Source organism: Callospermophilus lateralis, chromosome 1 (genome assembly GCF_048772815.1).
Source record: "Callospermophilus lateralis isolate mCalLat2 chromosome 1, mCalLat2.hap1, whole genome shotgun sequence".
NCBI classification, from domain to species: domain Eukaryota; kingdom Metazoa; phylum Chordata; class Mammalia; order Rodentia; family Sciuridae; genus Callospermophilus; species Callospermophilus lateralis.
Genome location: NC_135305.1, coordinates 67,015,233 through 67,026,017, shown reverse-complemented (window position 1 = coordinate 67,026,017; position 10,785 = coordinate 67,015,233).

The window sequence follows — 10,785 nt, the reverse complement described above, 5'->3', positions numbered from 1 at the left end:
ACAATGGTAAAAAAAAAAAAAAAAAAAAAAAAGGAAATGTTAAAATTCCATCACACCCAGCAAAATACACATTTAAATAAAATAGAAATAGGAAGAATTTCAATGAAAATAGGGAGAGTAGATAAAGGGGAGCAACTCAGGATAGAATATGCATATTTACATTAAAAAGTTTAGACTCCTGAGAAAAACACTATGGATAATGTGATATTAATTCCTTCATTTGTCCTTTAGAAAGCAAAATCAGAGGAAATTTAGATACACCTTTTGTGCAGGAAATAGACATAGATTAGAAAAATTACAATTCTATATAGCTATAGGACCTTCCTTTCCTCAACACAACCTGCTCTCATACTTAACTCTGTATGCTCTTGTTACCGCTGTTGACTGGTGACGAGTCCTTGCTTCCCCAATGTTGAAGAATAACACCAGAGAGCACGCTGAGGCAAGGTCAGAGTAGAAATTAGAAGTTTATTAAAGGACAGCAGAAAAGACTTCTCCCGGAGGAAGAAGGGGACCCAAGAGGTGGAATCCGTGGAAGGGGTGTTGTCTCCCCTTTTTATAGTTCTTTCAGTGATAGAATGTAGGTGGGAAGGCCTGAGGGGTGGGACAGAGGTGCATCAAAGAAGTAGTCTGAGCAGGAAGGACTTCTGAGTTAGCAACTTCAAGTTTGCTGGGGGCTATTTATTAACACTTCTTTGGGATGGGCTATCTTCAAGTTTGCTGGGGGCTGTTCATTAACACTTCTTGGGGATGGGCTTTGGGCCTAGGGCTTTTCTCGGGACTTCATTAACATTCCAAGAGTTGTTCAACTTTTCCAGGAATTCATTCTCAACATGGCCTCCATTTTAGATCTCACTCATTATTAGACCCGATTTACCTAACTACACTGACTACCTAACTTTAAATCTGGCTTCACTCTAAAACTTAGCTTCTCCATCCAGCTCCAGGATGAATTAGTTTATGGTCTTCAAAGTATTATCTAGCACTATTGAGTCTGTCTTTAAAACCAGGCAATCCATATGGGGAGAATTAGCTGGGTGCAATGACCCATTCAGGCAATCCCAGCAAATGAAGAGACTGAGGGAAGAAAAACATGTTTGAGGCCATTCTAGGCAACATAGCAAAATCTTGTCTCAAAACACAAAATAAAAAGGGTTGAAGACGAAGCTCAGTGGTAAAGCCAAAGATTCAGTCACCAGCACCACCAGGAAAAATAAATGGGGGTGTGTAATTAGACCTAGTAATTATGTGTTTGGGGACTTCTTCTTTTTTTTTTTTTTTTTTTTTTTTTTTGATTCCAGTGATTGAATTTAGCAACACTTGACTACTGGGTCACATCTACAGCCATTTTTTTTTTTTGGGGGGGGGCGGTCTTTTATTTAAAGATAGGGTCACACTGAATTGCTTTGTGCCTTGCCCTTGCTGAGGCTGGCTTTGAACTCAAGATCTTCTTGCCTCAATCTCCCAAACCACTGGGATTATAAGGGTGCACCAAGCCTGGCTAACTTGTCTATGTTTATCTGAAATGGGGAAAGAATATTTACTATGAATTGAAACTAGCAAGAACTAGAGCCTTGCTCCAATCCCAGGGAGATCCACCCACCCTTTCCCTAATTCAATCAAAACCAAGGAATTTCAACAATGCCTTCAGGATTGGTATCATTTGCACTTTAATACTAGTTCTTCAGTCAATTTGTGATGCAAATGAAGGTCCCACCCACATGATTAGGTGTGGCTTCTAAGTTCAGCTACAAGACAGCATATTGCGAAAAGGTGCAGTCCATACCAGACTGAATCCGAAAAGGTGCAGTCCATACCAGACTGAATCTTTTGCTTCTTTTCCTAGACCAGGTATACACCTTGGCCTGGTAGGGAAGCTAAAACTATGGCAGTCTGTCTGTCAACCTCAGGATTGCTGATTCCCTGGAGGGCATGTCCAGAGCCCCATATGCCACCAGGCCTGAACCCAGGATAATTTTTCTGCACTGAGCCAGAGCTCAGTGATGTCTCCAGAGCTGCAGAGATGTGAATTTTCCAGTAAGCCAACAGCCTCACTGGACTTACACAGAGCAGGAAGCTGTCTTTGGGAAACTGAGGTTGAGAAACTGATGTGACCTTTTTTAAAAACCAGCCTATACCTCAGAGCAGGGCCTGTCCAAGTGGGCGGGGTTTGACACTTGTCCTTGGAAAACCCGCTCCTATGCAAGTAAGCTTCCCTGCTGAGTCATTTGTCTGTACCAGAAATTCTTGACTTAGCAAATGCAAGTTCCTGAAAAGACCAAAAGAATGCCTGAGGCCTAATTTTGTACCATAGCAATGACCCAGAGACAGGGAAGATACCTGAAAATATCAGACCACCCTCCCTGTAGTTTTGGTGATGGATAATGTGATTAGGCAACCCAGCAGTTTAGCATATACACTCTTGCAACCCCTCTCAGTGCAAATCAATCAGTTCAAACTAACCATCACTTGAACTAACCAATATCCTTACCTGACTTGTTCCCACCAATGAATGTGCTAATCAATGTTAAGAGTTGTTGTCTGGGGGCTGGGATTGTGGCTCAGCGGTAGAGCACTCCCCTGGCATGAGCAGGATCTGGGTTTGATTCTCAGCACCACATAAAAATAAAGGCATTGTGTTGTGTCCATCTGTAAAGGTAAAGTTTCTAAGCTGCTTCTAAACTGCAAAGCCTGAGTTAAAGTGTAAAAGACTGGGCATTGTAAAGTTTTTTAAGCTACAAGGCTTGGGTTAAAAAGTAAAAGACCAGGGCTGAGGATGTGGCTCAAGCGGTAGGGTGCTCGCCTGGCATGCGTGCGGCCCGGGTTCGATCCTCAGCACCACATACGAACAAAGATGTTGTGCCCGCCGATAACTAAAAAAAATGAATATTAAAATTCTCTCTGTCTCTCTCTCTCTCCTCTCTCACTCTCTCTTAAAAAAAAAAAAAAAGTAAAAGACCAGGTATTGTTAAATTCCTCTGCTACCCCCAAAACCTGTAATTCCTGTAGCTCTTAGGACAATACCTGAACTGCCCAGTAAATATTTCCATTGACTCCCTGGTTGTCTAATAACTTGGGACTTTGAGTAGTTTGGCACGTAGGCATTGCAGGACCTAAACCAATCAGTTTGAATGTGTACCCCGCTTAGGAGTGACCAATCACCCTGCCCCATCTGTTCCCGCCAATGAATGTACTAATCATGTCTCAGAGTTGTTGTTCAGTTTTCCAGTGCCTCATGATGATTTGTTCTGATGTATGCAAAGCCCCCACCCTCCTCAAAAAGTGTACCTAGGCACTGCTTGACCTCTGCTGTGGGCTCTGGGCTGCTCTCCCTTCTTGAGCGAGCCTGCCTGGAGCCTCAGCACGCTGAATTGGATCCTCAATAAACTCCCTCCTGCTTATTGCATAAAGTCAGTCTCTTGGTGGTCTCTTCCTCCGACGCTTTGCCAGACCCTTACACATCTACACCTAAAAAATAAATATTTAAAAAAAAAAAAGAGTTTTTGTTTGACTTTACCAGGTGTGAAATGATTTGGTGTGTGATGTTGTGACACATAGAGTATCCCCCGCAAAAACCTCTAAATCCTCACTGAACTAAGGGCCGGAGGGACTGCTGTTTCAGAAATGGTTGTGAGTCCAGGCTCGAGCTTTAAATAAAGACTCTTGTGTGATTGCATCGAATTCAGCTCCTGGAGGTCTATTGGGGTCCCATGAATCTAGCATTACAAGGTAGTGTACTAACAGAATATATTGTTACACAGGAGCAGGGAGTTGAGATGAACCAGCACCAAGTTCAAGACCATCCAGCAGCCAAAGGCTGAAACCTCTCAGGAGCTCCAATCACCTCAAGGAGAGGCAAGCACTATGGTCGGTAGGGCCCAAAGGGCCCTGAACCTCCCAGGAGGTGCCAGAGCCTGGGCAATTGGACAGACACACACTCAGGCTGTCTCCTGAAGCCCAGGTCCTCCTGGGAAGCTGCTGAAAACTGAGGCTTACATCACAGCAAACCTAGAAGGAAAAAAAAAAAAACAGCCTTGATAATGCCTAGCAGTACAATGCCCTTCATCCAATGCCCTGGAGACATCCTGAAAAATCCAGTGGAGACCCTCATATTGTCCTTGTGAACTCCTGCACTGGGACTGTGCCCGGCAGGCCTAGGAACCTTGAAGTCTTGGCTGTAGTGATCATTTCTTATTTTTGTTCTTTCTCTCCCAAATGATTTAAAGGTTCTTGAATAAGAAAAACTCTTTGTGTAATTAATTTGTTAAGGAACTCTTCTTTTAGATGGACTGAGAATTCTCATAGTTTCTAATCTGATTGAGTTTTTCATGATGATGAAAGTCGTTCCTTTATTCACTGCTTGTCTATTGTTTTTTGAGGGAGTGAGTCAGGGTTGGAAACTGTATAAGTGGGTCTGGGGCAAGAAGAAGAAAATTACCCAAGTCAGAGCTGTGGGCTAAACCCAAGGGCATCTCTGGAGTTATAAGGGTAGTGTGCTAACTGAATGTGTAGTTGGGTGGCCACTTGCTGGTGTTTCTTCAAAACTGAATGTGACCTTCAGAGGAGGGGAAGAGAATCTGCCTCAAACAGTATTCTTTAAATGGTCTACAGTTACTTTCTTATTAACTAAGAATGGATGCCAAAATGAAATCTCTAGTCTTGGGCCTTCTGCGTTGACAATCATGGGATCCAAGACATCAGCTCTAGGTCAGATATGTCCAGGCAGTGACAGAATTCTGTACAGGTCAGCTATGTCCAGTATAAGAGACTTCATAGACTGTATTTCAACATCCACCAAAAGTGAAGGCTTGTGGGTAGGGTTGAAGTGGCTGCCGCAGTCTCTGGCTGGGCACAAATCACGAGTCTCCACACAGCTTGTAGATTCAAACAGCAATTCTTTATTCTCGAACTCACACCGGCCGTCTACAAACACGTTCTGGGGAGATCCACGTTCTCTGCCCAAATCCACTTCTCCCAAATCCACTCTCTGCCCAAATCCACACCACATGGGCTTCTGTCTCCCAAAATATACTGTCTGACCCTAAGCACTCAAGAGGAACTCAGCAGCAGGATACGCCCTATTCTAAAGGGGGAACACCCTAATCTCCTATTATGCTAAACTGCCCTATTCTAAAGGGGGAACATCCTAATCTCCTATTATGCTAAACCGCCCTATTCTAAAGGGGGAACACCCTAAACACGGATCCTGCCCTGGTCCTTGAGCAAGGTCACCTTTCAGAAGTCCTTCCACTAGACAGCATGGGAGTAAGCTGGCAAGGAATTTGTCATACCTACTTGGCTGATGGCTCCCAGCAAGTGGCACCCCCTTTCTCCACAGAAAAGCTCTCTTAACCATGACTGATTTTAGGACTATCAGCAAAAGAGTCTCTGAGAAAGAGTCCAATGTAGATTAACTTCCTATTTTTGTGTTGCCCTTTCTACTTGGCCACTGGCCGAGAAGATACCAGCACTCCAGGTGCTGGACACTCCCTTATTAGTTTTTCACAAATATATCCAGTATAGTACTTTGAAGAAACATGCAAACAAGGCCTCTGGCCTTGAGCTGGGCTTCACAGAGATGTCTACATTTTTAAGATAAGAGAAGTTACAAATGGGCTCCATAGTAACCGTTGGCAGGGGGAGAATAGAAAGGGGAGAAGAAGCTCTCCCCTTCTCAGGTGTTGTCCTTGAAGAGTTAACTTGCTCAGAACAGTGAAAGAAAAAGCTGCTTTTATGTGAACTTCTGAAGACTGTGAACTTCTGAGCCCCTCCCTTTCATGCTGAGTATAAAACTCTGAAACTCCCTGAACTCGGGGTTCAGGGGATTGATTAATTACAGCAAAGGCTGTGCCCTCTGAACCTGGCTGCAGCCAAATAAAACTGTTTCCTGCTATCTTCAGTGCCTTGCCTCATTTGTTCCTACAACGGGGTCACATGACAAATGTCAGTTGGCTCAGGTTGCTTTAGCAAACTATCAGCAGTGTGCCATGATGTGTACCAGTAGTTCAAGCTACACAGGAGGCTCAGACAGGAGCATTGCTTGAGCTCAGAACTTTGAAGCCACCCTGGGCAACAGAGAAGATCATGTCTCAAAAAATAAATTACTATACACTGGGCTGAGCTTCAAGGAAAGTACGTTCCTTCATTAGCATGGACATGAACTTTTAAACTTTCCTATTTCCTTGAAATCCAGTAGGTTTTAGATTGAAGGGATTTGGATTTAGAGGGGCTTAGGTGCTAGGTCTTCCTGAACAGTGGGATCAGACCTATTTGCCTTGTTTTTCTCATCAGTTTATTTGAGTGTCAATGGTCCATGGCATGGAATGGGAGTAGAGGATCAAATAGGAGTTGGAGTGTTTTTGTGGTTCAGATATACAGACAGGATTCCAATGTGATCATCTTTCTTCTAAAAACCTAAAGTCTAAATCAGCTTTCTTTGCTCAGCAATAAAAGAAAACAAAAATCATGGCATTAAATAGATGGAGTTGGAGAAGATAATGCTAAATTAGATTAGCCAATCCCAAAAAACCAAATGTCAAATGTTTTATTTGATGTAAGGTGGCTGATTCATAGTGGAATAGGGAGAGGGAGCATGTGAGGAATAGAAGAACTCTAGATAGGGCAGAGGGGTTGGAGGGGAGAGGAGGGGGCATGGGATTAGAAATTATGGTGGAATGTGATGATCATTATTATCCAAAGTACATGTATGAAGATATGAATTGGTGTGAATATACTTTGTGTACAACCAGAGATATGAAAAATCGTGCTCTATATGTGTATTTGTTTTAATTTATTTTAAAATTGAAAAACATTAATTCTTATGCATAATATAATATTTGCTATATAATATCAACATATTGTCATAAAACCATAGTGAGAGACTATAATTTTTAAATTAATGTATTGATTGAGTTTTCAGTTGAGGATTGAGTGCCTTATGGCAAAAGTGTTCCAGGGGCCAAGGGTCAGGGTGGGTCTCTGCAAAGGGCAGAGAGCCACAGGTTCTGTTGCAATTCCCCAGCCTCAGGAAGGCTCAGCCTTTGACAAGTAGCATAGGGAGAGAGCCAAGTGCTTTGGTCTAAGCTAGCAAATGCACCAGGAAAAGAAGGAGGTACCTCCTGATTTGACCTCCACTTAACTGTACTATGACACCTTTACTTGTCTTAACTAATCTTTATATTATTTAAAAGTTTGTCTTTTAATAATCTTCAATGTCTTTTGCATCCATTTCATAATTTAATAAACTTCTTAATTGAATTATTATTGATATCATTTGCACCATTTTGCAAACTAAAATCTTATTATATTTTTGTAGTTTTTGTGACTCTACAAACATCTTGAGGGGCTGGGGATGTGGCTCAAGCGGTAGTGTGCTCGCCTGGCATGCGTGCGGCCTGGGTTCGATCCTCAGCACCACATACAAACAAAGATGTTGTGTCTGCTGAGAACTAAAAAAATAAATATTAAAAAAATTCTCTCTCTCTCTCTCTCTCTCTCTCTCTCTCTCTCTCTCTTAAAAAAATAAAATAAAATACAAACATCTTGATAAAAAAGTTATTACTTAAATTTCATTTCACTAGAATAATTTTCAAGAAGACAGAAAAAGGAATGAAAGTGGAAGAAGATATGAGATTAATAGAGAATTGATTTTATCAATTTTTTTTCTGATTAAGGTCCTATAAATCCACAAAATTTTGTAGCATCATTACCTTTGTTTAGTGATTCAGAATCTTCATGATTCCACATTAACAGGGAGCCATGTTTTCATTACCATAAACATTTACATATATGGAAAAATACTTAATGCTTTCTACCTTTTGGAGTTATAAGATATTTAATATGTCCTAGAACCTGTATACAATCTATTCCCTTTGGAATTCTAAGGGTTGCCTTCTTTCTAACCATGAGGATCATTTTTATCTTGTACTATGAAAGAACAGTATTTTTTCCTTAATAGAGTTTCTTGTTTCTGCGAATGAATCTGTGGAATAAGTTTCTAAAAGTGAAATTTCTATATCAAAATAGTACATTTAAAATTGTTAGGACACATGGCTATGCTGCATGTTAAAGAGTCCTACCAAATTCATTCAAACAATAGTATTGAGGAAGGTCTTTCTGCCAATATATATTTTTAAATTTCTTAGTTATACATGGGCACAATATGTTTATTTTATTAGTTTTTATGTGGTGCTGAGGATCCAACCCCGTGCTTCACATGTACAAGGCAAGCCCTCTGACACTGAGCCACAACCCCAGCCCTTTGCCAACATTTTAAGAACATGGGATATAATCAAAATTTCTTCTTTTTTATTTAGCAGGAAGAAAATCCAGGGACTCATTCATGCTAGGCAAGTGCTCCACTACTGACCTACATCCCTGGACCCTGTAATAAAAGTTATGAACACTTTTTAATATGCCATTTAAATGTGTATTTCTTTTAATTTGTTTGGATCTAATATTAGCGAAGCCATGATTATCTTTCCTACTACATAAGCATTTAGTATTGTGTATTTATCTGTGGGAATTTGAAAAGAGTTCCATAACTTATAATGACTTTTCTAATTGATTTTGGGTGAATGACATTGATAATATTTGTCAATAATTCATACTTTCAAAAGTTTACAGCATCCCATCTTATGTATTTTGTTTCCTCTTTGCTTCATTCACATCCAACATTTTTTTTTGTCCCAAATACTCATCCCACTCTGTTCTCTTGCTGAATCTTCAATTATGATTTCAAATCTTTGACCTCATAACATCTCTTTATGGCTCCATTTAGCACCATGACAGTCAAGAAATCTGGATATCCAGTGTAATCTGAACTCTCCTTTGGAGATTCCAGATTCACACTGCCCCCCAAGCATCATTACTTTTCTGCTTCAGGAGAAACACTCATGTAGTTTTAAGGCAAGAACATATCAGCAGTAAGAATTAGATGAAATTTAGTGGAGGGAGGACATCACTGAGAATAGCCCTAGAGTGCCAAAAGAAAAGATTCAGGAAGAAGAAACTACCTAGAGTTCCAGGAAAAAGCAAGTGTCTGGAGCTGCATTGGCAATAGAAGTTACAGTGGTCATCCTGGAGCTTGGGATCTGTCAAAGTTGTGTGCAGTATCTGAAAAACAAACAGAGACAGAGAGAGAGAGAGAGAGAGAGAGAGAGAGAGAGAGAGAGAGAGAGAGAAGAAAGAGTGGGAGGGAGAGATAGGGAAGGAAAGAGAAGTAAGGAGGAAGGAAGGAAAGAGAAGGAGACAGAAAGGAAGCACTATGGTCTGAAACAAGAATGCCAAACTGCATATAAAAAAAAAAAAAATGAGGGTGAAATTTTAACTCAGGAGACCAATACCAAAAACAAATACAACCATAAATGTCATTCCAAGGGATTAACCTTTTATACTTGGACTTAAAAACTTAGGTAACTGACATCTCATGTGTTCACTAAAAACCAAACTGCTTCATTCTCTTATACACTACAAGGTGTAAAGTTTCTGATGCAATTTGAAGTCATCCCTCACTTTTCTTCTAAATCAAATAGATGTTATAAATACAGAACTTATTGAATCTACTTTCTTCCCAGAATCATATACTAGAAAACCTTAGCACATTCTAGCATTTCAGAATTAAATTATTTGCTACATGTTCATTACAATTACTTTATGTACTGTTTTTTTGTCAGTTATTTGAAGCAAAAATTAAGTTACATTTTGATATTTTGTATAATATCACTGAGAAACAGTCCTCTGACTCCCTGAATACAAACATAAAATGTAAAGATAAATCATGCCATGTGGGTCAGAACAGTATAGGTTTGTAAACTCAGTGACCTAGAAGGCTGACACAAGAGGATTTCAAATTCAAGACAAGGGGGGATGGTGACACACACCTGCTTTTAAGGATGAGACAGGCACAGGTTCAAAAACTGTATGTATGTATAGAAATATCACATTGTAGTTCATAAATATGTTCATTTGTTGTGTGTAAATTGACAACATTAAAAAAGAGAGAGAGAGAAAATTGAGGGCATTGGTAATACTGCTGACTTCATCCAGTGAACTCGTCCAGTGCTGGGGCCCAGGTGTGTGATTGGCTCAGCCTCTATGGAATTGGGGGCTCTGGACATGCCTGATACCAAGGGAGCTCTTCCAAGTTTGATGGATGGAGCTCCAAAGCTTCAGGGTTTTGATCCAGCTAAGCAATGTCACTGATCTGGGAAAAGGTAAAATGATTCACTCAGATACAGACAGTGCACATGTAAACTGTGTTGCATGGTACAGGATGACAGAAAACAAAACCCAAATACTCATCTGAAGAATGGATGCTTATTTGTTTTGAAAATTGCCTGAAGCCTGATAGGATCAATGTGAAGTTTTTATCTTCATGGAAGGCATGGCCTGATCACCTTGTGTTTCCATGAATGTATGGGAGAGAGATGGTGTTTGGAGGGAGGGATCCAGTTCCTGACCATTTCCACTGAGTACAGAAAGCCTGTGTGTGTCAGGCATGCCTAGACAAGTACACCGATCATTGTCATTCTCTTGTCACTTCAGAGAACATTTCCTGGTTGAGATGAGATCCAAGTTAGACTACGATAAAGGTCAGATGACGGTAAAATTACAAAGTAGTTCATACTGAGGCTGAAAAGCTAGGTACAAGTCAGGTGGGAAAATTAATGAATGCATAATTTGATTGTGTATGAGTGTCCCAGATAGTGCTTCAAATTTTTTCTAATTTTGTTACCAGTAGATTACCTTAATCAAAAGAAGGGACACTTACCTTAATCACTCACT